A 27748-nucleotide genomic window follows, 5' to 3' on the forward strand; every position below is an offset into this window, starting at 1 on the left:
CCTAAGTTAGGAAAAAGTAGAGGAATGGATTTCTTTGGTAGCCCTCAATCTCAGCTCTCCCTTTTGTTACCAAGGGCAGTAAGAATACCTGAACTTGCTTACTGAAAAGGAAATGCAACATGGAATAATTCTTCATATTAGCTTAAGGATTACATGCTTTTTCTCATCATTCGGTAGAAACTGCCTCTGTGTGTCAATGAGAAACACTAAAATTTACTATGTAATTATATGATCTTTAAAAAAAAAGAGTGTCAAATTCTCAACTACAATCTTTAACAAATTGTTTTCTTATTCACCTGCTTAGAAAATATTAAATCATTTATTTTGTATTAGTACAGTGAAAACATTGAATCTGTTGTTGTTTCAGGATTTGTACTAAATTCTATATTCGCAGGAGTTATGAAGACAAATTTAGTTACATTCCTGTGTCCTGGCAAACAGACCAAGCCATACTTGTTTGGCATTTACATAAGTTGCATTTTACTTTATTTTATTTATTACTTGCATTACCATAGCACTAGGAGTCCCAGTCAAGGACTAGGACCTCATTGTGCTAAGAGGTGTGCCCAAACAAAACAAAAAAAACAAAACAAAAAAAGAGCCCTGCAAAAGACCTTACAATCTAGGACAAGGGACAACAGATGAATACAGAAAGACTGGGAGACGTAAACAATGAGACAGTAGCCTCAGGACAACAGTGAGGCTGCTAATATGAAGTTATCCGAAGGCATCTCAGCAAAAAAAGAATTTCAAAAAGTTCTGAAGGAGGAAAGGAGAATAATGTTTTTGCCTGTGTTTATGGGGAATGTCTCCCTCAAGTGAAAGGTAGCATGGAAGAAATTACAAAGGTGAAATTTCAAACAAGTGGATGATAGAGGTTGACAACATGGGAGATGAACTGAAATGTGCAGTGAGAGCTTGGTCAAGAGAGTTTTAGTTGTGCAGATGCATAAGAAAAGCTGCATCTTAAATATTATCCAGAATAAATGTGTAAGATTTAGAGATGGCCTGGATATGAGGGCCTAAGGAGAGGTCATGTTGAAGATGACACAGAGGTTACTGGCCTAAGTGAGAGGCAGCATAGTGATGTTATCTAGAGTGTTTGAGAAAAGAAACAGAGAATGTTTGGAAGGGAAAACCAGATATTTTGTTTAGCCATATTGAGCTTGAGCTGATGGCTCTAGATTCACAAGATGCCAGAGAAACAGGCAGAGATTTTAGTTTGAATAGAAGTATACAATTCTGAAATAGTGAGGTAGAGCTGTGAATCACTAACAGAGATGATAGTTGAATTTACATTAGCACATGAGGTTGCCCAGAACAAGGATCAGGGTTTGATATACAGAGATTTCAGCCTGCTTAGTACCATGCCACTAAAAATCCTTTTAACCTTTTACGAAAAGATTTTAAAAAGAAAAAAAAAAAACAGTTAAAGCATTGGAAATATAAAAATTAAAGCCTTATTTAATAGTAATCTCTTATTCCCTTTCAGTGGAGAGAGTTTTTCAAAGGAAAACCCCCTTGATTGACAGGCTCATAGATGGTACCAAAGATGGTAATAACTGTCCTTCTGGTAGAAAAGAGAAGTTAGTTGAGATGGACTGGAGCTGTGGTTGCTTTTGTTGTTGTTAAAGACTGATCCCATTTCTTCCCAGGTGGTGTTTGGAATTCAGCTGGAGCTGGTAGAAGTGGCAATGTCATCTGACTCCCTCTCTGGCTCAGTCTGGTCAGGACATCTCCCAGGATTACAAAGGCCTAGGGTTCCATTAGACCAGGGGTGGGTAAACTTTTTGGCTTAAGGGCCACATCGGGTTTCCGAAACTGTATGGAGGGCCGGGTAGGAAAGGTCTGTGCTTCCCCAAACAGCCTGGCCCCTGCCACCTATCCACCTCCTCCCACTTCCCACCCCCTGACTGCTCCCCTCAGAACCCCCAACCCATCCAACCACCTCTGCTCCTTGTCCCCTGACCGCCCCCTCCCAAAATCCCCCACCCCTAACCGCCCCCCAGGACCCCACCCCCATCTAACCCCCCTGACTCCTATCCACACCCCTGCCCCGACAGGCCCCCCGGAACTCCCATGCCTATCCAACCACCCCCTGCTCCCTGTCCCGACTGCCCCCCAGGGACCCCATGCCCCTTATCCAACCCCCCCCACCCACTCCCTGCCCCCTTACCATGCTGCTCAGAGCATCAGGACAGGCAGCTGCGCTGCCCAGCCACGCCAACGCATAGTCTAGAGCACGGGGGAAGGCCGGCAGCTCTCACAGCCATGCTGCTCAGCAGGAGCTCTCAGCCCCACCACCCAGAGCACTGGCAGCACGGCGAACTGAGGCTGCGGAGGAGGGGGACAGCAGGGGAGTGGCTGAAGGTAGCCTCCTTGGCTGGGAGCTTAAGGGCCAGGCAGGAGGGTCGCAGTTTGCCCACCTCTGCACTAGACAGTGGGAGTGGCAACCATAACGGTGAAGCTTGCTCCAGTAACCAATGTTTCTCCCCAAAGTCATTCTTTAAGGGCTCACAAAAGGGATTGGTGGGCATAATAGTTTACTCCCTCACTATTTTGCCCAACAATTGGTCTAGTTTCTGACACATCAACTTTGGGAGGGATCTGGGGATTTAGTTGGGGATTGGTCCTGCTTTGAGCAGGGGGTTGGACTAGATGACCTCCTAAGGTCCCTTCCAAACCTGGGATTCTATGTCTGGTTCCACACTGTTCTTGTTTATCAAACATATCTATCAGTAGGCCTTTTTGTTTGGACTAATTCTGTAAGTTTCCCATCCAATATCTTTTCCCATCAACATTTATTATAGTTTATTGTGACATCTTATGAACGGTCACATAATTGTGAGCTCAACTGTAAAAAGGAAGGTAAATTTGTAGGCCGAATTATCACAACAGGACTTAAGATGGAACTGGAAAAGAGGACCTCCAGAAAATGACTGTAAACAGTGTGTTTATTGAGTTTAGTGATTAAAAGGAGACCGAGTAGTATTTAGAATCTTCACTTCACATACAATGCTGCCACACATTTTAACAGGACAACACTGACCAGCAAATTTTGAATTTTCAAAGGATATCTTACAAGGCATAATATGTACAAAGATTATTTCAATGGTGTGTAGGGTGTGAATATAGAGGGCAGTATATAGGAATATATGATCACGAAGCGATAGGAAGAGGAGGACTGTGCTTCTCTTCATCTGCACCTCCCCCCCACCCAGTCTCATCCAGGCTGAGGTAGGGAGGGGAGAGAAGAAGCAGCAGCCTCCATAAGTGTGGGCAGTTGGAAAGGCCATTCCAGACAAAGGAATCCAGGTCTCTGTACGAGCCAGGAGCAGGAGGGAGAGACACATAAAGAGGGCATGGATAGATGTGATCTCTTCAGAGATGGAGAGTGTATTTGCAAGTGTTATCTCCTCAGGTGGAAGACATTTTGATAGAAAAGTTGAGAAACAAAAATAGGAAGCAGAATGGCAAATAAAAATCTCATATTTAATCATAAACCACCACCATTTTATTTTTAAAAAGTACTTCCTCTAAATTATGGATTCCCCTTTACAGGTACAGGTTAATCAGCTATTTTTTTAAATTTTTATTCAAAAGAGAAGAAGTCCTCATTTATCTTGAACTGGAGAGTCAATAAATCTTTGAATGGATGCCTTTCTACTATCAAATAAATACATAATTAGTAGTTAATCCACATGGAGTAATTCTATTTTTTTTCCTAAAGTTACTACTGGCACCATAAAGTGTGGAAGCTTAAGGAAATAAAGTTATATTAGAAAGAAACCCTACCTGTCTAAGGCTTGATTGCTAGCTTTACACATACTGAACTACAGCAAAGAGAAAACTAAACAGTCTGATTTTTAGCTTAAGGCATAAATTGGATCGGTCTAATTTGAAGACTGGAATAAAGCAGAAGCAGCAAGTTTGAATCCCACTGAGACATACAGAAAAAAAACTTCTGTGGAAAGCCATAAAAGCTTGAATATAAAATTTTAAAGCTCAGAATGATTTTGTTTTAGCAGAACCTAGGTTATGTAAGATAAGAGAAATGCTGGATGAAGGCCAACAGTATATTTTCCTCAATCTTTACAAGACAAAAAAATTATAACTTACATTTTTGTAATGATGTTCTTTGGAACACTGAAAAACAGTTTCACTGAACAAAAAGCTTTAAGGGCCCTATTCAGGCCAAAATTAGATTTCTGCATTTTGAGCTCAGAGCCTTTTGGAAGCTTTCACAGCTAGGCTACTATGGAACCCAATTCTCATTCACATAACAAAAATTCCCCTGAACAGCTATCATGGACCTTGCAATGAGCTTTATTATAACTCCTTCGAACAAGATGGTCAGGCATTCTCACTTGTATATGCATGATGTCCAAGAGTGAGTATGTTTAGCTAGAACGCTGACATCAGAAGGGCAATGAGATATTAATTGATAATAGCACTGTAACATGTCAGCCTTAAAATAAAATAAAGAGAAAGATTAGTTTTGTCTTTGAATCAGGGTATTATCAGAATTTCCATTTCATGGTTTCCTCCGATATTTGAAAACTGGAAAGATTAAACGTAGTGACTCAATCTCTGAAGTTTATTCTGCAGCAGCGTAGGCCAGATTGATTGTTTCTGTTAGGTCTTAAATTAGATTCAGATAACATCATCCTTAAGAAATATAAATGTTTGCTATTTACAAACTTGAAACAGTCTTATAGTAAGGATTTTGTCATCTTTTTCAAAGAATTTGCAGATATAAGGCACAACAGACCTCATGAATGCAGAATCAAGCTCATAAATGTCATGGGGGGAGGGATAGCTCAGTGGTTTGAGCATTAGCCTGCTAAACCCAGGGTTGTGAGTTCAACCCTTGAGGGGGCCATTTCAGAAACTGGGGTCAAAATCTATCTGGGGATTAGTCCTGAGCAGGGAGTTGGACTAGATGACCTCCTGAGATCCCTTCCAACCCTGAGATTATATGTTATCCTGTATACATAGGAACCTATTGTCTTTTTTAATAGATTAACTAATTTACATTATTAATCCATCACTTTTGTTTTACAAAACTTTTATTATACCCAATGCCTTTGAAGCGCTTTAACAAATAGTAGTGTTAGAGGGGGCCCTGCTTTAACAAATAGTAGTGTCACAAGGGGCTCTGTGTGTCGAGTATGCCCACCACTGTTGACCAGTGCAGGGTTGGTACATGCCATCACACAATAGTCAGGTCTCCCTCTTGGATCAAGCAATCTCAGTTAGGGGACTCAAGGCCCCTGGAAGGGCCTGGTAAAGACTATCTATGCCTCTTGGGTGGGCAAACAATCACAGCTGGGACTCTGACACACTCAGCAGGGCAGAGCAGTCAGTCAGTTTGCAGCCTCTGGGTGGGGCAGAGCAAAGGAAACAAATAGTCTATGGCTCCTGAGCCTCCTGGCTGGGGCAGGCAATAGCAGTTGGGGGGTGGCGACACTCTGGGCAGAGAAAAGCAGCAAGTCACACTATAGCTGGAGTCCCAAGTAGAGAGTGTGAATGTGAGAGTGAGAGAGACACCCCTCTACCTGGGTCTACCCTATTCCACCAGGTTCTGACCCAGGGCCTTATGAAGCCAGGATATTCCCAGTTAAGGGTTCACACCTCTGCTTCGAATACATTCCCCAGGTCACTTCCTACTGCAGTGCTCATCTCTGGCACCAGTCAGTCTGCTGCATACAACCAGCCAACCGTGTATAGTGAGAGTCCATGGTTCCCACTGCTTGAAGAGCGGCAGAACCTGCAGCACATGTCCTTCCTCCTCAGCCAGCCCAGACTGAGCTGGGCTGCCTCCTTTTAACTGTCCCTTCCACCTGGAGCATGCACAGCAGGGGCGGAGGGAGAGAATGCAGTCTTCTGGGCCCACAGTGATTGTTCAGGCCCCAGTTGCCGAGTGTGGGGTTGGTACACCTTATCACAAGTAGAATACCGATTTTCCTCAGTTAAAAAAAAAAAAACAATCCAGAGATTGCATTAACCACCTGATAGCATACTCACAGGACATGGCTACTTCCACGTGACTCTAAGAGTGGACTGTTTCCTTTAATAAATGAGTGGCCATACAAGGAATTAGGCCTCAGTGTAAATGAGCAACAAACCCTTAATATTTAATTACTCAAATGTGTAACACCTAACTAAAAACAGTATTTGAAATAAGCAGAAACTCCTCGTATAATAGGGATATCATTTTAATAATAAATGAAGGCTCATGAACAGGAGTTACTGGGGTACAGCATCAGAGATTTGATAAACAAGTTGTTGAGTTTAAGGAATTCAGCACACAAAATCTTTAATACCAAGTATATTGGGTGTTAAAGAACTAATAGTGTCATAAAAGAGAAACAGTATCTTTTCCCCAAGTTATTTACAACTTGAAATACAAGATCAAACGAGAACAGAGGGAATCTTAGAAGTTTTAATTCTTATTTATATGCAGGATGGGAGTGGTAACTGCTTTACTGACATGGGCTAATATTTTTAGTCCAAGTAGAAGCAGCTTTTCAGCAGGATAACACTATCCTTCTGGAAAAAAGTTTGACCCATGCAAGAGGGCGGCATTTCTTATGAAGTAGGAAAGGAAAGAGAAGATGATAAAGAGGATAGGAAAAGATGACTAAGTGGTCAGGTTGTCATTATTAGGAGACTGATGACCCGAGTAGAGATTCAGGCTATGGAAGAGGTAAAAAAATTAATTTGGTAAGTGAGGAGGAGCCAAAAGGAGTGATTTGAATGGGAGATTGCACAGAATCCAAGAAAAAAAGAACAGGAGTACTTGTGGCACCTTAGAGACTAACACATTTATTAGAGCATAAGCTTTTGTGGACTACAGCCCACTTCTTCGGATGCATATAGAGTGGAATATTGAGGAGATATATAGCCAGACGAGTACCCAGAAGTCACCTCCCACGGCTGCTACTCAGAATCCATGAAGGGGAGGACAAAACCAAACTAAGACAAAAAATTATGTCCCATTTAAGGTATTACCATAATGACCCTAGCCAGAAGAGTACCTCATTGTCTTATTGTTCTAGGAAGCAGGCAGGTTTTCCTTTCCTTTAGGCATCAAATTAGAGGAGGAGCCACTTAAACAACTATCAATTGGGTTGAGTCAGAGCAGCCAAACTTACTGTCAGAGAAACAAATCTCTGGAGCATAGATCAGGCAAGTTATCTGGAGCCTGAGGGGCCAGAAACCTGTAGCAGCCAGCATGGCTTCTAGTCCTCTCTCTTGCTCAGCTTCCTTTTCCTGTTTATATAGCCCAGCCCCATGGGTGGGGCAGGTTGGTCCTTGATAGCACCCAAGCTATACACTCTCCCTCCTACCTACAGAGAAATATGGAGATCGGGGAAAGATTATCTGGAAGCTTCATTCTTGATACAGCTTGGTTAGTGATATGGGAAAGACAGTCAGCAGCAGGATAGCCTGAAGAAGGATGGTCCAGTAGTTAGGGTGCTAGCCTGGGACTCTGCAGAGCTAGGTTCAACTCCTGCACCAACACAGTTTTCCTGTGTGACTTTGGGCAAGTAACAGTTTTTCTGAGCTTCAGTTCTCGCATCTTTTAAAATGGGGCAAGCACTTCCCTGCCTCACACAGGTGTCGTGCAGAGAAGCACAATGAAGCTCATGTAGTAATGGGGGCTATATAAATCTCACAGATATATAGGGGAAAAAAAGGATATTTGGTTATCAAAGCAGGAGATAACCAATGCTATAGAGAAAGACAAGGTGGGTGAGGTAATATCTTTTATTGGACCAGCTTCTGAAAGATGGCAGGATTTAGCAACACCCTGTATATAAGGAAAAGGGAAACAATATAAAAACAACCCAAACCTTGTGCTTCTCAATGATTGAGAAGACAATGGTAATGGCACTGCAGAAAGGACTAAAAGGACAGTTTTAAGGGTGAAGGTGAGGACCATATTTTAGCTGCTTGAAAATTAGTAAGTTAAAGAGCATCCTGGAAGAGATGTCAGAAGACAAGAAGATGTGAGACCAGATGCAGTGGAACTATCATAAGCACCAGAGAATCAGATATGATAGTCACCTGCATAGAATTAGTGAACCAGACAAAAATGTTAGGCTATATTACAGGCAGCATGGATAGCTTCACATACAATTAAGTATGCCCAATATTTTCATTGACAACCTTAATTTCAGAATATCCTATCTTTTGAATGCTTAACTTTGCAATCTTAACTCTATTAAAAGAGCGTTTTCTTGACTAATCCACGGTCAGATAGTCATGATTTTCTATGTATTTTACAGGGGTAACTGGGTGAAATTCTTTGGCATGTGCTATACAGAAAGTCAGACTAGATGATCTAATGGTCCTTTCTGGTTTTATAAGCTGTTAATCAAAATATTCCTTCTCCTGGAATATGCTGTTCAGGTCTGGTCACCTTTTTTTTTTTTTTTTTTTTTTTTAAAAACATCAGAAATAGAAGAGGTGTTAAATTATTAGAGTCATTGAAATATTTGGAGAGGACATTAGGAAAAGGCAATTTGGACACAGAAAAGGCATTTTTTCCACACAAATTATATATTGCTATATATAAAAAAAATGGATGCCAAGAGCATAAGCAACATTACAAAAAATTAGACATTTATAAGGATGAGAATGTTCAGTTGCATTAAATATGATTAAAAGTAATAAGTCTGATACAATCTTTATGCTTCAGGGCATATACCAATGGAAGAAATATCCCGTATGGGCATGCTTTTCCATAATTGCCCACTGCAGATTTTCTTTTCTTTTCATCTGAAGCTTCTGGTACTGCCTCTATCAGAAAGAGGATATTGGACAAAAATGTACCAATGGTCTAATCTAGTATGGCAATTCCAATGCAGGTGGTAAAGACAATGGATGTAGATGAAATCAACCAAAGGGGTCCCTGAGGAAACTAGAAAGAAGGAAGAGGGCGAATGACTGAATACTATGCTTTGATTTTTTTATTGAGAGTATGCACATAACGTTTGCTATAAAAATTGAGAAATTTATAATAATTATTAATAATATATGGAGATATACTGATCTCATAGAACTGGAAGGGACTTTGAAAGGTCAGAGTCGGCCTCCTGTCTTCACTAGGGGGACCAAAATTTGAAGCACAAAAATAGATTTACTTCAGAGCTAGCCCTCTATCATATATTAGTCTTTCTTAATAAGAAAGGAGGCATATAATACAGCACACGGACTTCTGTTTTTTTAATAGGAATTTCTGTACTGACTCCTACTTTTAATAGAAGCGGGAGGGCGGGGGAGGGGCAAACTAACACTGTTATGGACATTGTTAATGCAGCACCAGCAGTGAGTTCCTTTATAAATTAGGTCTAGCCACCACACCACTAGTCAAACAAATCATTACCCTACATATGGAGGGAAATGTTTCAATTTTCACTGAATGAAAGAGCTACTTTCCCAAGCTCCTGTTAATGGAATGCTTCACTCACTAGATGGAACAAGGTATGCTCTCTTAACCTAGCAACTCCTCTCTCACAAAATCATGACCCACCTTCCCCCCCAGCTTTTTTTTTTTTTTTAAATGCAAGCCTTTTTTCCTATCCTTAGGTAATCTAATCACCCCAAGATACTATAGTGTAAATCCACAATATAATGCCATTGTAAAACAGATGCTCATTTTCACTGTACTATTTTAAAAGAGGCATTATCTTTATTAATTGTTCCACGGATGCATATTTTTCAAATAAAAGTTCACGGGGCTGATTCAGCACTCCATTCCTCCAGTTTTACTGGGAGAGGACTGGAATAATGCAGGGGTCAATCTGGCTATATATTTTTTTAAAAAGTGAACTCTAGTAAACAGCAAAAAAAAGCCCACCCAGAGCTCCCCAGGCCTTAGGTATGGCTATAAGGAGAAAGGACGGACTGTATTTCTGGCATCCCCCAGCACCATCCCCTCATTTGAACAGGGGGCTGATGGTCTTGGATCCAACCTTTTGCACTGCAACACCTAGCGGAAATATGCCAGTATCGCACAACTGGTAAAGACCTGGCAAATTATTTCCTCTGGAAACTCCAAGAGTAAAGGTGAACAGCCACAATTACTCCTTGGGACAGGGCATCTATATACCACCCTACCCCACGCTTTAGGCACTGAACAAAGTTTCAATCTAGTCTACGTGATTTAGAGCAAAATTTTTAAAAGGTTTTATAAAAGGTTTAAATATCTGGGCTTTAGTCACTAGTAGAACACACCATGAATATTATGGTAGTCAAAAGACAACCAACCAATAAAATACATGGCAGTCTGTTTAGGGGTCTCAGAATAGACTAAATTTTGGGACAGTTTCTGTCTCCTCAAGAATGAGAAACCTTAAAAACATTAATTTACATTTTTACAAATATGTCCATTCAAAACATTTACAGTGATTTCCCAATATTATTTAGAGAACAAAAGGTCTTCTTTCCTAAAGAAGTGGTGTCCCCCAAAAAGATGTTTTCTCAGCTCAGCACAAGAGGTGCACAAAAACAAAAAAATAAATTTCATGTGCATACTACAGCTCATCTTGGTACAACTCTTTCCAACTTCATGAACAATAACAAAACCCAAAGTCACACACAAGTCATCTAGTTTCAGGTTTAATTACAAAATTCTAAATAAAAAAATAAAAGTAAAATGCTCAAACTCATGAAACAATCAAAAAACCCAACACTTGTCAGCAAATGGTGAAATGTGGTGGTTTTAATTGGGCTTCATGGCACAATTTTGGCCTCATTTTGATCTATGTGAATCAAAATGAAAGAGCGTTTGCACAAAATACTGTACAAGGAAATTGTCAAGTTTTGCATGTCATTTAGATGGCGCATTTCGCCTCCATGATGTAAGTTAAAATAGCCATATTTCTGAACACAACAGTGCACAGAAAAATTCAAATATGGAGCAGAAACTTCTACATTTTCCTTGGTATAGCCATCATCTCAAACTTCTGTACAGGTTACCTTCGTTCTGTCTCCCCAGTCTTCTCAGCCATGGGCGGCTCCAGGCTCTTTGAAGAGTGGGCTGGCTAACTCAGCTGGTTAGAGCATGGTACTAATAACGCCAAGGTTGTGGGTTCAAGCCCCATGCTGGCCAGTCCGTGTGCTGGATGGAGACGGTGGCTTCTGCACTTTGGGGGGAGGGATAGCTCAGTGGTTTGAGCATTGGCCTGCTAAACCCAGGGTTGAGAGTTCAATCCTTGAGGGGGCCACTTAGGAACCTGGGGCAAAATCAGTACTTGGTCCTATTAGTGAAGGCAGGGGGCTGCACTTGACCTTTCAGGGTCCCTTCCAACTCTGAGATAATAATAAATGGAGATATTCCTAAGAGCAACCTCCAACCGACAGCCTAAACTCTTAAAGGGCCAAATACACTCTCCTTTTCTTACTCCTCTGACTCTACCGACGCCCCCCTCCTTATCCTATATAGTGCACAGCTACATGAGCTATCCAAACCTACTTTTCCTTCAAAGTCAAATGCAAAATAGGCTTCCTTGGAAAAATAGAATCCTTTGAGTGTACTCACCTCATCTGTGAGTAAATGCAGAACCCAGCACTGCAAAGTATCATCCTTCTATTCCACTGAAAAGATAAAACTCACATTAACCAAAATTTCCTGGGCTACATGCATCCAATCCACCTCTGTCAGCAAACAACCCACTTTCATTCCATGAATTGAGCCTATTTATACTACTAGAATTAATGGATACTGTATAGGAAAGTCAGCTCAAGACCTGAGAGAGTCAGACCCCTCCCAATTCTGAACGCTAAATGAGAGTTGTAAGCAAACAGTGCCTCACTTGACTGAAATAGCCAACGCCACATACAGTGAAGGAATCTTCTCTTCCTCCTTCAAACACAAAACCAATGCAATATACCTGGGCATGAAGTCATCAGTTTAAGAAGTTCCTCCTAGTATAGGATGCTGCGGTAAGTCTCCTCAGTAAATGAATCAGAGTGGAGAGTAAAGCAATATTGAGCTAGGGAAGGCCCCACCCCTCAACAAGTGCAAAGCCTGTTCTCAGTGGAGTAACAGTTTAAAAGGACACTGGAAGTTTAGGAGAATTGCAGGGGAGTTGGTGGGGGTGCAGGGGGGAAGAGGAGGGAGAGACAATGAGCGGCATGTGGCACCAGGAAAAAAAAGACTGATGCTGAGAGCTGTGCCAATAGTTGCAACAGCTTTATGAAGGCTGTACTAGCAGCAGGGACTTGGAATCCCCCCACCTCTTTGCGGGTGAAAAGCCCTAAGAGAGACCGGGTGACTGAAAATGAATACTAAAGATACATCTACACTGCAATTTAAAAAAAACAACACCACGCAAGCCTTGGGCAGCAGACTGGAGCTAAAATTACAGTGTAGATGTTAGGGCTCTGGCTGGAGCTCTGAGACCCACCCGCCTTGTGGGGGTCTCAGAATTCAGGCCCAAATGTCTACACTGCAATTTTTAGCCCCACAACCTGGCTCCCATGAGCCCGAGTCATCTGACCTGGGCCAGCTGCAACCATGTTGTGCAGGTCTTTTATTGCAGTATAGACACACTGTAAGGGTCTGAATAGAGTCTGCTAGACCAGCAATCACACTTCCAGTCGAGGAACTCCAGGCTGGTAGGAAGTGAATGAGGGGGGGAAAACAATTTGTGATCTCAATAAGTGGGCTGGACATTCAGATAAATCCCTAGGGGCGTGGGTCAAGACGCAGTGGAGTGAGCGGGTGGGCCTGGGTCCCCTTACTTTGCCTCTCCACATCCCTATTTCTCTGTAATGACTGAAGCCCATGGGGCAATCTGAATACAAAGGGGTGATTGAGGCACAAGCGGGGCCCCCTGTGATGAGATCCCTGGGATGCAACCTGGGACTGTTGGACTAATGTGCCTTTTTCTCACTATCCTGGATTGTCTCTCAAGGCCTTACAGGTGGCAAGCAGCAAAGCCCTCCAGGCACTGTTATCACTCAGCCCAACAGCATGTGGAACCCCACACCCAGAACCACTCATGAATCACACAGAGAAAGGCACCAGCCAAATCTCAGCCAGTTCCCAGCCTTGTACCTCAGGAAAATACCGTCTTGCACAACTCAAGACCCTTTCTTGAGCAATGCAAGTTTATTAATTGGTTCACCACTTCATCAATGGAAAGTGGATATACACCAGCCTTTGTAAACTCCAGCAGATTTACCAAACCTTCAGGCAAACTCACTGGTAAAAGATAAACAGTAAAACAAGTTTATTGATTAAAAAAATATAGATTAAGTGATAAGTGATATGCAAAAAGTAGGAATGGTTACCAAAATAAAATAAAAGCACGCAGTCTAAACCTTAACCCTTATCACACTAGACAGTATTTGGATCAAGCAATGTTCTCACCCTCACTGGACCTTACAGTCCGTAATATACAGGTTTCTCCCTTAAACCTAAGCCAGTGTCCTCTGTTGAAATATTCTGTCTTCTCAGCATCCTTGTTGCTTGCAGCATAGTGGGGAGAGGAAAGAAGACCACGCATGTGGCAACTGTGTTCTATTTTATACCCTTAGTCCATGTACTTGGAGAACACAAGTCCAGGCATGTCTGGGGGGCATTGCTGAATCCCCAGGCAAGGTTGAGCAATTCCCCTGGTGTGGCCTTTTCCAAGCAAGTCATTGAATTTTAACTCCCTGGCTGGACAATAGCTGTTGATGGTGGTTCGATACCCGCTCAGGCGCTGGTTACTTTTCCTTGCTGTTGTCTCTGGGGAGCTAATATCTGGCTGATTCCCCAATTTATAGCATGTTTTACTGACAAACATGCAACACAATCTCATAATTTCATATGCACTAATGATATACATATTTAGATAAAATAGCAGATCATAACCTTTCTCCTAATACCTCCTCACATGGCATGCTCTACATGCAATATCACAATTATATATAAATGAGGAATATGAGGGTTACAAAGTGCTCCCCTGAGGTACAGTGTCACACCCCCTCTGGGGCAACTAGCCCAAACCAAATCATAATGTCACAAGCTGAACACTAGGCCAGCTAGTCATCAGACCTTCCCACTACACCCATTTTCTACTATGGCTTCCCATAGAATACAGAGTCAAGATCAGGGTCTCCATCCTTATCTTCAAGGTGCTCAATGGTCAGAGACTACCATACCTAAACAATCACCTGACGCTCCTGGATAAGGATCATGATCGACAACCTCATTCCTCAAGCACAATGAACCTGTCATCCACGCAGGGATAAAGTCTATCTATGTAGGAGACGGAGCTTTCTTGGTGGCCTGCCCAAGATTGTGGAATGCATGAACAGCCACAAGAATCAACTCAGACAGCACGACTTTCCATTCCAAACCCAAGATGTGCTTCTTTAACCTTGCATTCAAACCAACATAGCACATATGATATACAAACCATTTAAAAAACCATTTTAAAAGCCTCATACAATAAGCGAAAGATCACACATGGCAAATGTTAGTCTACTAATTTAAGGCAATTTTGGAAGGTGGTTTAAGCCATGAGAGTGGTTTAAGAGCCTGAAAAAAATAGATTACATTCCTTACCAATGTCAGCCACCAACAGCATATTACCCCTCTGTTCTCCTTATTGGTTCTTCACAGAAGAGTGTCAAGTTCATAGTTAAAGTTCCCGTCCTATACATTTTATAGCCTCTCTCTCAAAAACAAAGGCCTACCTCAGCAGTTCTTCAGGAACTACCAAGATATCAACTTCAAGAGTGATACTCATGAGAGATCTCACAAAAACAAGGTCAAGACTTTGGAATTTATTATTAGAGATAACTCGAATAATCCCTAATCTCAAAACCTTCATCCTGAAGATTAAACTCAACTAAAAAGTACCAGGGGGAAGAAAGAGGAAGATAGGAGGCGAAAGAGAGAATGAGAATTTATTTTTTATTTTGTTTTAAGTTTCTTGTTTGTCATCAGAGCAGTAGGAAAGAAAATTAGGTCAAGGGCTGTTTGCAATAAATTATAAACTTAATTCAGAAGCTTAATAAGGATAGGTGATGGATGCTGTTAGGAAAACCAGGACCATGATACCCCTCTTTGCCTCTCTCGAGTGGCTCCTCCTCCTTCTCTATCACAAACATAGCTGCTTCTATTCACTTCCAAGTACTTACATGGTCAACACCTATCCTGCCCATCTCATTCACTATTGAGCTTTCAACCCTCACCTCTGCTCAGCACATGATGCCAGCCTTCACTGTCCACTAGTTAAATATTCAACATTTTAAATTTTCATACTACCTCCAGCGCTTGGAAAGTGTTCCCCATAAACCTCCCCAAAGCGACCTCATTATCCACTTTAAAAACCCTCCTCAAAACTCTTTATTGATGAGATGCCTACAAAAAGGTGTGATAGTTCTTAGGCAGCTGTATGTTGAGCTCACTCCCTATCATGTTGATCAATATTGTCTTGTTTTTAAACTTGTATTCCCCATCTGTCTCCATTTGTTGAGTCTTGGCTTATACTTAGGCCTGGTCTACACTAGGCGTTTATGTCGAAGTTAGCGCCGTTACATCGAATTAACCCTGCACCCGTCCACACCGCGAAGGTATTTAGTTCGACATAGAGGTCTCTTTAATTCGACTTCTGTACTCCTCCCCGACGAGGGGAGTAGCGCTAAATTCGACATGGCCATGTCGAATTAGGCTAGGTGTGGATGGAAATCGACGCTAATAGCTCCAGGAGCTATCCCACAGTGCACCACTCTGTTGACGCTCTGGACAGCAGTAAGAGCTCGGATGTTCTGAACTGCCACACAGGAAAAGCCCCGGGAAAATTTGAATTTGAATTCCTTTTCCTGTCTGGCCAGTTTGAATCTCATTTCCTGTCTGGACATCGTGGCGAGCTCAGCAGCACTGGCAACGATGCAGAGCTCTCCAGCACTGATGGCAGTGCAATCTCAGAATAGAAAGAGGGCCCCAGCATGGACTGATCGGGAAGTCTTGGATCTCATCGCTGTGTGGGGCGATGAGTCCGTGCTTTCCGAGCTGCGATCCAAAAGACGGAATGCAAAGATCTATGAGAAGATCTCTAAAGACATGGCAGAGAGAGGATACAGCCGGGATGTAACGCAGTGCCGCGTGAAAATCAAGGAGCTGAGGCAAGGCTACCAGAAGACCAAAGAGGCAAACGGACGCTCCGGATCCCATCCCCAGACATCCCGTTTCTACGAGGCACTGCATTCCATCCTCGGTGCGGCCGCCACCACTACCCCACCACTGACTGTGGACTCTGAGGATGGGATAGTGTCCACGGCCGGATCCTCGGACATGTTAGCGGACGGGGAAGATGAGGAAGGAGATGAGGAGGACGAGGCAGTCGACAGCGCTCACAACGCTGATTTCCCCGACAGCCAGGATCTCTTCATCACCCTTACAGAGATCCCCTACCAACCCTCCCCAGCCGTTACCCCGGACACAGAATCTGGTGAAGGATCATCCAGTAAGTGTTGTAAACATCTAAACATTTATTTGTAACAGAACATGATTATTAACAATTTAAAAAATGGGTTTCTCATGATTAGTTTGATTAACTTAACGGTTCAGTCATGGGCAGTGCAACTATTTGAAAAAAATCTAGCAATGTCCGGTTTTGCATGATTGTCCTGCCCAAGCCGCTCTACTGTTTAGTCCCTGCTACTGCAGCTACAGTAAGATGCGGTCTATATGTCCGGGGATGGAGCAGAAATCCTCCTGGGACATCTCAAGGAAGCTCTCCTGCAGGTAATTTGAAATCCGCTGCATTAGGTTCTTGGGGAGAGCGGCCTTATTGGGTCCTCCGTAGTAGGACACGTTGCCGCGCCACGAGACTAGCAAGTACTCTGGAATCATTGCTTGGCACAGCATGGCGGCATACGGCCCTGGTCTTTGAAGGCTTTCCCGGAGCATTCTCTGTCTGTCGCTCTCAGAGATCCTCATGAGGGTGATGTCGCTCATGATGACCTGCTTTGAATGAGGTAGGGGAATGTTAGTGTTGGGACTGCTTTACCGTTCCTTTACAGAACTGTAACCGCTGGTTTGCAGCCACGCGGTGGAGGCGGGAGAGGGTCAGCCGAAAGGGATCGTTCCCGGGGACAGCCGCGAGGGTGTGGGACAGGAGCAGACTTCCTGCTTGCCGGATTGCTGGCAGCAGGGACCGACATTGATTTCAATGTGAAATGAGGCCATTGCTAATATTAAAGTTTTAAGCTGCCACGAATCTACGGCTTACCATGTCTGCGTGCAAGAGCAATTCCGTTGTCCTGACAGGGTTCTCAAAAGTGCTCTGCAAAACCCCAGACACTGAATGCGAAGGCCGAGAATTCGACCTTGTGCTGAGTGCGCATGTGATAGGTGCTGTGCATGGTCCTGTTCACAGAGAAAGACTATGTTCTTTGTTCACAACTACATTTATCTTTCTGAGGAATTCACTCCCTTTTTCCCATTCCCACAGCCCCATCTGCGACTGTCTCACAACCTAGCCTGTCATCACACTCCCAGAGGCTAGGGAGGATTAGGCATAAGAAGAAGAGGACACGGGAGGACATGTTCTCAGAGCTTATAGCCTGCTCCCGAGCCCAGGCAGCACAGCAGACCCAGTGGCGGGAGAACTTGTCCCAAATGCACCAAGCCAACATGGATCGGGAGGAGAGGTGGCGTCAGGAAGACCAGCAGGCGACTCAAACCCTGCTTGGACTACTGAGGGAGCAAACGGACACGCTCCGGCGCCTTGTGGATGTTCTGCAGGAACGGAGGCAGGAGGACAGAGCCCCGCTGCAGTCCATCTCTAACCGCCCTCCCCCGCCACCAAGTCCCATACTCCCTTCACCCAAAGTGCACAGAAGGAGAGGCGGCAGAGTCCCTGCTAACTCTCACTCCACCCCTGCAGAGAGCTCGAGCAGCAGAAGGCTCTCATTCCCCAAAGTTTGACAAGTTCTTTCCTTCCCGCCTGACACAAGCCCCCGTCCAAGTTTCACTTCCCAGTCCCATGTGTAGTTGATAATAAAAAATATGTTTCTGTTAACTACTGTTTCCATCATGTTCTTTTGGAGGAGGGGGGGGAAAGGGGGTTGGTAATTGGACAGGACAGTCACCTTTGGCAGGGTACATAGTAGGGGGCAGGCACAGCAGCAGGGCACATACATAGTGCAGTGATGCAGTGACTACTTACCCTGGTTAGTCTGGGAGGTTCTTTTCATGTTATGTGGTGGGGGGTGGGTTGCTCTGTGACTTTGTGTCAGGGGAGGGCAGTTAGAGATCTTAAGCGGCGGTCCTTAGGCAGGATCACAGAGCCACACAGCAGGGGATCTGTAACCGTCCCACCCCTGCCACAAACTCACATAGACCCCCCATACACACAGTCCGTATCAGGAGGGGTGACAGGCTCCGTTGAAAGAACCATCCCACCGCAGCGGAGCCTGTCAGTCCTTGAGTTTAGAAGCTGCATTCGCGCGACTACACTACACCCGCTCCGCACCACAGTCTGCGTCCCAGTTTTAAAAAATTCCCGCGAAAACAGTATTAAAGAAAACGGTGTGCTTTAACAAAGTAGAACTATTTTTATTTTGAAACGTGTGTTGGAAGTGGGGTGAAGGCTTCTCTGTACACAAAATTAGAAAGTCACAGGTTACCCTGCTCACTCAGGAACTTTGCTTTCAAAGCCTCCCGGATGCACAGCGCTTCCCGCTGGTCTCTTCTAATCGCCCGGCTGTCTGGCTGGGCGTAATCAGCAGCCAGGCTAATTTCCTCAACCTCCCACCCCGCCATAAAGGTCTCCCCCTTGCTCTCACAGAGATTGTGGAGCACACAGCAAGCTGCTATAACAATGGGGATATTGGTTTCGCTGAGATCACAGCGAGTCAGCAAGCTTCTCCATCTCCCCTTGAGACGTCCAAAAGCACACTCCACCACCATTCTGCACTTGCTCAGCCGGTAGTTGAAGAGTTCTTTTTCAGTGTCCAGGGCACCTGTATAGGGCTTCATGAGCCAGGGCATTAGCGGGTAGGCTGGGTCCCCGAGGATGACTATAGGCATCTCCACATCCCCAACAGTTATTTTGTGGTCCGGGAAGTAAATACCTTGCTGCAGCCGTCTAAACAGACCAGAGTTCCTGAAAACACGAGCGTCATGAACCTTGCCCGGCCATCCGACATTGATGTTGGTAAAACGTCCCCTGTGGTCCACCAGTGCTTGCAGCACCATGGAAAAGTAGCCCTTTCTGTTAATGTACTGGCTGGCCTGGTGGTCCGGTGCCAGGATAGGGATGTGAGTTCCATCTATGGCCCCACCGCAGTTTGGGAATCCCATCGCTGCGAAGCCATCTATGATCGCCTCCAAGTTTCCCAGGGTCACTACCTTTGGCAGCAGTACATCAACGATTGCCTTGGCTACTTGCATCACAACAACCCCCACGGTAGATTTGCCCACCCCAAACTGGCTCGCGACTGACCGGTAGCTGTCAGGCGTTGCAAGCTTCCAGAGGGCTATGGCCACTCGCTTCTGGACAGTCAGGGCTGGTCGCATCCGGGTGTCATTGCGCTTCAGGGCAGGGGACAGCAACTCACAAAGTTCAAGGAAAGTTCCCTTCCGCATGCGGAAGTTTCGCAGCCACTGTGATTCATCCCAGACCTGCAGCACTATGCGGTCCCACCACTCAGTGCTTGTTTCCCGTGCCCAGAATCGCCGTTTCACAGCATCAACATGACCCATTGCCACCGTGATGTCCTCGGCGCTGGGTCCCCTGCTTTCTGAGAGGTCTGTGCTACTCTCAGACTTCAGGTCATCACCGCGTTGACGTAGCCTCCTCGCCTGACTTTTCTGCATCTGCCTCAGGGCAACCTGTATGATAAGCTGCGAGGCGTTGAGAGCGGCCACAACTGCAGCGATGGTTGCAGTGGGCTCCATGCTCACAGTGCTGTGGCGTCCGCGCTGTCAATGACTTGAAAAGTGCGCGAAATGATTTCCCGCCGGCGCTTTCAGGGAGGGAGGGAGGGCGGGAGTGATGGACGGATGACGACAGTTACCCAAAAGCACCCTGGCCCCTTTTTTTTTTTACCCAGAAGGCATTTGCGGCTCCACCCAGAATTCCAATGGGCGGCGGGGACTCCGGGAACTGTGGGATAGCTGCCCTCAGTGCACCGCTTCCAATGTCGACGCTTTCCCCGTTAGTGTGGACTCACAAAGTCGAATTACTGTCCTTAGTGTGGACACACACGTTCGACTTTGCAATATCGATTCCAAATATTCGATTTAAGTAAAATCGAACTACTCTCGTAGTGTAGACAAGGCCTTAGATTGTGAGCTTTTTGGGGCTGAGACCGTCTTAGTCTATATTTGTACAGCACCTAGCATAATGGTCCTAGGCATGGTTTCTAGATACCATGTTAATACAGATAATTTCATTATAGTGCATGCCATGTAATCACTACCTATCTTTCAGAACTCTTTCTGAACATGAGTAGGATTGCATCTAGGACTCAGATTTGGATTTAATAAAAAAAATTCACGACTTGTATGTTGCAGGAGCTGGCACAAGGCATGAAAAATAAATGTTTCATTGCTTCTGTAGCCCTGAGGATTTCTACAGTGTGCAGGAGTTGGACACAGATTCAATAAAAAGATCTCTTTTTGCATTCGACTGAATAGCCTTTGAATAGCCTTACTGAGGATCAAGTAATCTTTCCAAAAAACTCCTATATTCCATGCTAGACAGACACCTTGTATTTACTCTTTTCCCCTCCACATTTCAAATCAGTCCATTTTTTATTCCTTATTCTTAGAATAAATTATCTTGGAATTATACTTTTCTGACATTTCAATAGTTGCCATTACTACTGTGTATTTAAAAAAATCCACAAGAACTGGTACTTCATTAACCTGCACTAATGTCACAAAACAATGACTGAAATCTCTAGTATGTGCCTTCCAATTTGCAATCAATTGCTTATTCCAGAATATACATTTTACTCTCACATTCGTGAAACCTCTCATTTAACATCTCTTTTCATTTATTAGCACAGGTGCCTTGCAAATGAACATTAAGAACTTACAAGCAACTAAAGTGTGTGGCACCTTTAGTGAATAAATGCAATAAAAAAATTAAAAAAAAAAAAGATGATTGAGAGAGTTGTGCCCAATCTATTCATCTTAATAATTAAAAACTTTATAAGAAAAGATATCAGATCTTTAAAACAACTGAAGATTCCATTTATGAAATTTTACTGATCAATATAGTGACAGCATTTCTACTCTGCATTATTGTACATTTTAAATACATGTTTTAAGCCTTACATAGTGTTATTGTAGCCATATCAGTCCCAAGATATTCAAGAGAAAAGTTTCAGAGTAGCAGCTGTGTTAGTCTGTATCCGCAAAAAGAACAGGAGTACTTGTGGCACCTTAGCGACTAATAAATTTGTTAGTCTCTAAGGTGCCACAAGTACTCCTGTTCTTTTTTCAAGAGAAAAAGTGGGTGAGGTAAAAGCTTTTACTGGTCCAATTTCTGTTGACGAGAGAGACAAGCTTTCACTCTTACACAAGAGCTCTTCTTCTTAAGCTCTATCATTTTCATGAAATGAACATGTAATTCTGAAAGAAACCATATACTAAATCAACACAGGTTTTGCAGAAGATTAAGTTTAAAAAGATGTATCAAAATACAATTTTGTAACTACACTCTGTTTAATTTTTCTATTAAAAAGGGACCCCACCAATTTGAAGAAAAACTAAACAAAAACAACATTTGTCTGGAAGTTTTACTTATTCAACAGGATAAGAGCAGTTAGTAAAAAAAAAAAAAAAAAAAAAAACCACACCACAAACAAACCACCACACACTTGCACCCCCTTGTTTTTTTTACTTATACATTTGCCAGCACTTTGTGTACAGTCAGTTTCATTGCATCTTTGGATAGTTAGTCTATTAACTCCCTTGCTGAACATCAACAAAAACCAACTTGAAAAAAATAAAAATCATTAAAATACTATTTAAAGGGATGCTGTCAGTCTGACTTTTTTTTTTTTTTTTAATTTCTGATCACTTTTTAAAGATATGGTTATTTACAGAAGTTTAACATTGTTTTCTTTTTTTAAAAATTTACAGTTAAATGAATATGTCTGAATGTTATACAGAAGCCAATTTTGTTGACTTTCCAAAACTGAACATTTGAAATTTGGCTAGATTCTATCATCCTCAGTTCAAAGAGCAACAACTGGACAACTCACAGAATACACTACTGAACACAGAGGTGGCAGATTGTGTGTCTCTATAAATAATCTGCACTGCAACTTTTTCCTATACTTTTTGTTTAAAAATATATAAAGAATTATTTGGTTTGACTAAAACAGAAAATGGAGAGTGTAACAAGAGAAGGTTTAGCAAGAAGCAAAGTAAAACAAAAAAGCAAGAAACAAAAAGCCAACTTCTGCCACTGTTTAACCTTTATAACCACAAATTATTCAAATTGAAAACTAGTGTTTTGTAATCACTGTTCTAAATAAAATCATTTGCATCTAGTGTCAAATATTTTCTCTGAACTAAGGATTCATCTGTCCCCTGGCAATCCGTGGCTAAATGAAACAATGTAGTATTATCACTTGTAAAAGAATCATGGCTGGCTTAAGAAAAAATGACAGCCTCCTGCAACATACAAAAATGTGTCTAACTGTGACATGTCTTCTCACTGCAAAGACATTTGGAGCAAAATCTGACAAATACTTGGTTAAGAAATAATTCATTCAATAATTAATCCTAATTGTTAGATCAGATAGAGGACTCCTCCATGTGATACTGAGTAACTAACATTCATTATAGTAGGGGTTTCATATTCCAAAAGGCGTACTCTCATATTTAGAACCAGCAAAGGTCTGGGGGCATGGCAAAAATGCAAATCTCTTCTGGAACTCTCACTCTGATTGAAAACTGTTACAGAGCAGTAGTAGTAGTAGGGTGATTACGCATCCCAAATTGGGCTGGACATTCCTGAAATGCAGAGTTCAAGTTCCGATCCTGGGCTGAATGACTTTGAGATAGCATTTGTCCCAGATTCCTTGAAGCACCACTCCATGCCTGCCTAAGGATCAGGGGTGGTGCCAGCCTCTTCCCAGGGAGGGGTGTGTGTGTTTGAGGTAGGCCTTAGCCACCCCTTTGCCCCACTTCTTCCTCTCCCCCTGACGCCCTGCCCTCTGGTGAGGTCAGAAGGTGGAGCCAGGCAGAAGTCAGTAGTAAGAGCTGCCCAGGAGCCTGGGTGCTATGGGGAGGCCCAGACCCTCCACCTGCCCTGGGTGGTGGGCCCCGGGGTGGGAGGGTTGGGAACATGTGCCAGAGACTGCTCTCAGGCACCCCAGCCACCTACCCACGGCAGGTGGAAGGTCCAGAGCTCCCCACAGCAGCCCAGGCTCCCTGGGTGGCTATTATCACTGCCCAGTTCTGGCTTCTGAACTGACCGGGGGAAGCGGGGTGGCCTCAGAGGGAGCAGGGCTCCTGCCTGTGTTCCACTTTTGCCTTTTGAAAAGGTGATCACCTTAAGTGCTAGTCATTATAACTTTATAGCTTGATTATCCAAAATCCTTTCCCCCAAAGTGAACCATTTTGCAGATTTTATCCCACGGAAGAGCTTTTCTGGAATTTCTGTTAAAAATTAGACCTTTTTCAAGTTACAATTTGAAATTTTAGTTGTAATATATTTTAATATTATTCCAATATATTTTTGACTCAGCATCGCTCTAAAGTGGCTAGACCCAACATTTGTTTTCTTTTGTTGGACTGCTGAGAATTGTTTATTTGTATTTTCAGGAGGGTCAGTGGAGATTTTAAAAAGAAAATTGCATTTACACTTATAAAGACAAGTGTATACAGTATAGTTTAAAAACCATTAACCCCACCTGACTCCAGCTGCTTTGTCAGAGTCAGAGGTGGGTGGGGATGGATAAAAAATTGCAGGGATATGTGCAAGAGAGCAGAGGGGAACAAGGGAAGATAGACTGAAGTATGCCCATGAAGAGGTGATATGAAGCAGTCCTTCTTGGTTTCACCATAGGATGCTGGGGGAAGAAACCCTGGGGAAGTCAGGAGAAGACAGTATATGAAGAATGGGCAGGACACTGGCAGGGTATGAAATAGAACTCAAAGTGCTGCTGGGGTCCAGAGTAACAAACACAGGAAAAACATGGAAGGCATGGGCAGAGGACCTATGGCATGAGTAAAACAACTAGTTCTTAAATGTTTATTTCCATACTTATGAGGGTTATTTATCTGAGGAAGAGTATTCTAGGAAAATTACAAACACATTTTTTGTATGTAAGTAAACTCCACTGAAACGCTCTTCCCATCTTTCCCAATAAGGAGGTTTTGTTTACCAATATTCTATATCTTAAAAGGCATCTAAGTAAAAGCGATCAGTTTTGAGCCCACTGTTGAGCCATAGCAGCTGAACTAAGGCATATGTGAGAGGAGACCAAATCATTCCCTCTCCACATCCCACCCACGGCTGCAAGACTACTGTACAGAGGCTACTGCAACCTAATGATCAAAATAGCCTCCATGGCCCTTTTTGCAAATTCACTTGGGGGATGGGAGGGGCAAAGGGGGGGCCTATGGAAGAGAAAGATGCACACACTTGCAGATGCTTGTAACCCACCCTAACCCAATCTTTGCATGCTGCTGTCTAAGAAGCTCATCTAGAGTAGGGTTCAATGCCACAGAGATCCATGACTCCTACCTACCACTCCCTCTGCCAAGGGTCCTCCAAAACTCCAAAGGCAGGGGCAGGTGTTCCAGATGGTGAAGTCTTAAAATGTAAATTGGTTCCATTACTCTAATCCCCTTGGAATGCAGCAATTATCACCCGTAGAGAGGCACTAATTGTTACATTCCAAAGGATTATGAGCTCAAGGCTAAGCAGGCAAGGGTATGGTTCTCCCCTAAGGAGAGGTGTATAGAAAAATTCGCAACTCCTACATTTGATGCAGCTACACGTGGTAAGAGTGAAGAGCATCTGGGTCAGGCTTGCTACAGCTGGAATGAAGACATGACTATTCAGAATCCAGCCCATAGCTACTAAAGCCCCTTGCAAATGCAAGATTCAGAAGTAGCTGGGAACATCTGAAAGTGGAGACAAAAGTGATTCTCCGTGAAACTTTAACATGTCAGTTTACATCAATGAGTCATGACTTATGGTCTTGGATGCCAAAAGACAGGCAATTCTTATGCTGCTTGCCTCAAAAATTCTCCACTGGCTGACAGAAAAAGAGTTAGGAAGGCAAGCTTGGGCACAATGACCAGGCCAGCTCTTTAATAGTGAAACTCCACTTTTAAGAACAGACTCTACCGTAAAAAGATTGCATTGAATTTTCTTACCACTGGGGATGGCAGTTAACTTTCTGCAGAACCAGATGTTCAGCAACTGTATAATAATAAATAGGCATTTGTTTCAATGGTTGTAATTTTAAATTGCCTCATTCTTGTGCTATTCATGCAGATTTATTAGATTTAACACTGAACCATATAAATAAAAATACTTTCAGATATAATAGTATGCTAGAGTTTATTTAACATAAGAGTCACATTAAATAGACCATAGTAATGGCAACTCAAAAAGATCTGAACCAATGGTGTTTCAAAAGTGAAAATGCTGAGACTTACTGTTAAGACTATGATATTCCATCAATATTCAAAGTAGTGGATTTTACCTAATCACTTTTTTTGCATGAAAGAGATTATTCAAATTCCTTGAGTACCCAGCCATTTAAAAAAAAATTGTGCATCCCTTATATGTGGTTACAAACTCAAGTAGCTCTGTGGCAACTACTTCTTATTACTTCAGTAAGGAGCAAGTTTCAAATTCCTGGAAACTACTTTTTAAAGAATATACTTTGCCAGTATAGACAAGACCTCTTTACAGCACTGCAACTTTCTCGCTCAGGGGTGTGGGAAAAAAAAAAAAAAACACCACACACTCCTGAATGCATCAAGTTTCAGCGTTGTAAAGTGCCAGTGTAAACAGTGCACTAGCACTGGGAGCCAAGCTCCTTGTGGAGGTGTTTTTTTTTAACTCTCTCCCAGCGCTGAGCCGCAACTACACAGTATCAGAGGGGGAGTCGTATTAGTCTGGATCTGTAAAAAGCGACAAAGAATCCTGTGGCACCTTATAGACTAACAGAAATATTGGAGCATAAGCTTTTGTGGGTAAATACCCACTTCGTCAGGCGCATACCACAGAACTACACAAGCCGCATTAAAGCGCTGCCGTGGCAGCGCTTTAACATTCCTAGTGTAGCCAAGCCCTTAGTTTCTCTAGCCTTTGACCTGGAATCACTGTCAGACACTTGTTGATTCCTGCTGTCTCGTCCATTTACTTTATATATGTGTGTGGTTTTTTTTTTCCCCCCTTTTGTTTTTCTCCCCAAGTTTAAAAGACAAGCCCTGCAGTTGTGCGAGAGCCAGAGAAGGAAGAAGAGGTCTCTCATCCACTACCAATCCTAGCACCTGAGATAGAGCACTGCTGTGCCAAGGACCCAGAGGAGGTACTGGGACTGCTGACGGACCAGTACCCAGAGGAGCTACTGGGACTGCCACTGGTGATATACCTCGGGGAGACAGAAGAATCCCAGGAGACAGAGGTACACTCCACATGGGTAGTAGGAAGTAGACCAGGGACACCAGACAATAATCCAGCTGGCAGAATTCTGGTCAGCCTGTTTCAGAGGGATCCCCACTGACCTGGTGGCAGAATCATCCTCCACTGTCAAGGCCCTGAGCTGGGACCTGGTGGAGTTGGGTGGGCCAAAGTCCTCCTATCCCTGTGGCCGCACCCATCCCTAGGGTGGCCCACCTACCCACCTTAGGCCAAGAGGCCTGTGTTTGTCCACTGTCTACCTGAGCCAGGAAGCCAGGGAAAAAGACTGCTTAGTGCTCTGCCCTGTGCAAAGGGTCAGGGCCTCCTCAAACAGCTTGCCGCTCTGCCTTGCCCTGAGACTGCTTATTATTTTCTGCCCTGCCCAGAGGGCTATAGCCCTGAGACTGCTAATTCCCCATTGAGCCTTGCCTTTACAGATGCATGGTAGCGAGGGGCTGTGGCTTCCTTCAGAAACTGACAGGGAGGGACTGCCACAGACTCCTACACCCATACATTGCAAAAAATTGTTTTGTTTTTTTTATTTGTCAAGGAACTGTTCTAAAGTTTTTAAGAGATGTGTCTACCGCTGCCCCAATTCTCTGTCCTGTTCACTAGTAAAGTATAGTGGTCACTGAGGCCCAATTTTATTTTTCTTAGGCTTTGTCCCTGGCCTCATTTTCCAGGGGGGGAAACCCACACACCTAGAATGCTTCTAGGTTTTTTTTTTTTAATTCTGATCTTCTTCCCCTCTTCCCTTTTGTATTTACTGTTTCCTGTTCTGTATTATTGGCAAATTTTATCACATTACTGCATGTTCCTTTTTTCAAGGTCAGTGATCTGTGAAGTGAATACCTAGCACTTTTAAAGTGCTTTGAAAATTTGTAATGCTCTATATAAACTGGTCCCATCTCCGATCCTTGTGATACTCCTTATCCATAGAAGGTGTCATAACTATAAAGGGAAGGGTAACAGCTCTCCTGTGTACAGTACTATAAAATCCTTCCTGGCCAGAGACTCCAAAATCCTTTTACCTGTAAAGGGTTAAGAAGCTCGGGTAACCTGGCTGACACCTGACCCAAAGGACCAAGATACTTTCAAATCTTTGGGGGGGGGGGGGGGGGGGG

At 43.4% G+C, this 27748-nt stretch overlaps 1 protein-coding gene and 1 non-coding gene across 3 annotated transcripts in view; one reads left to right on the top strand and one right to left on the bottom strand.

Moving 5' to 3' along the window:
• The window catches only part of SPOCK3 (SPARC (osteonectin), cwcv and kazal like domains proteoglycan 3), a 399722-nt gene that overhangs the window by 291265 nt on the left and 80709 nt on the right, over nt 1–27748 (bottom strand). The window lies entirely within an intron of this gene.
• Nucleotides 11049–11122, top strand: TRNAI-AAU. The gene has a single exon. It is a non-coding gene; the product is annotated as a tRNA-Ile (tRNA).

Source organism: Trachemys scripta, chromosome 5 (genome assembly GCF_013100865.1).
Source record: "Trachemys scripta elegans isolate TJP31775 chromosome 5, CAS_Tse_1.0, whole genome shotgun sequence".
In the NCBI taxonomy this organism is placed as follows: Eukaryota; Metazoa; Chordata; order Testudines; family Emydidae; genus Trachemys; species Trachemys scripta.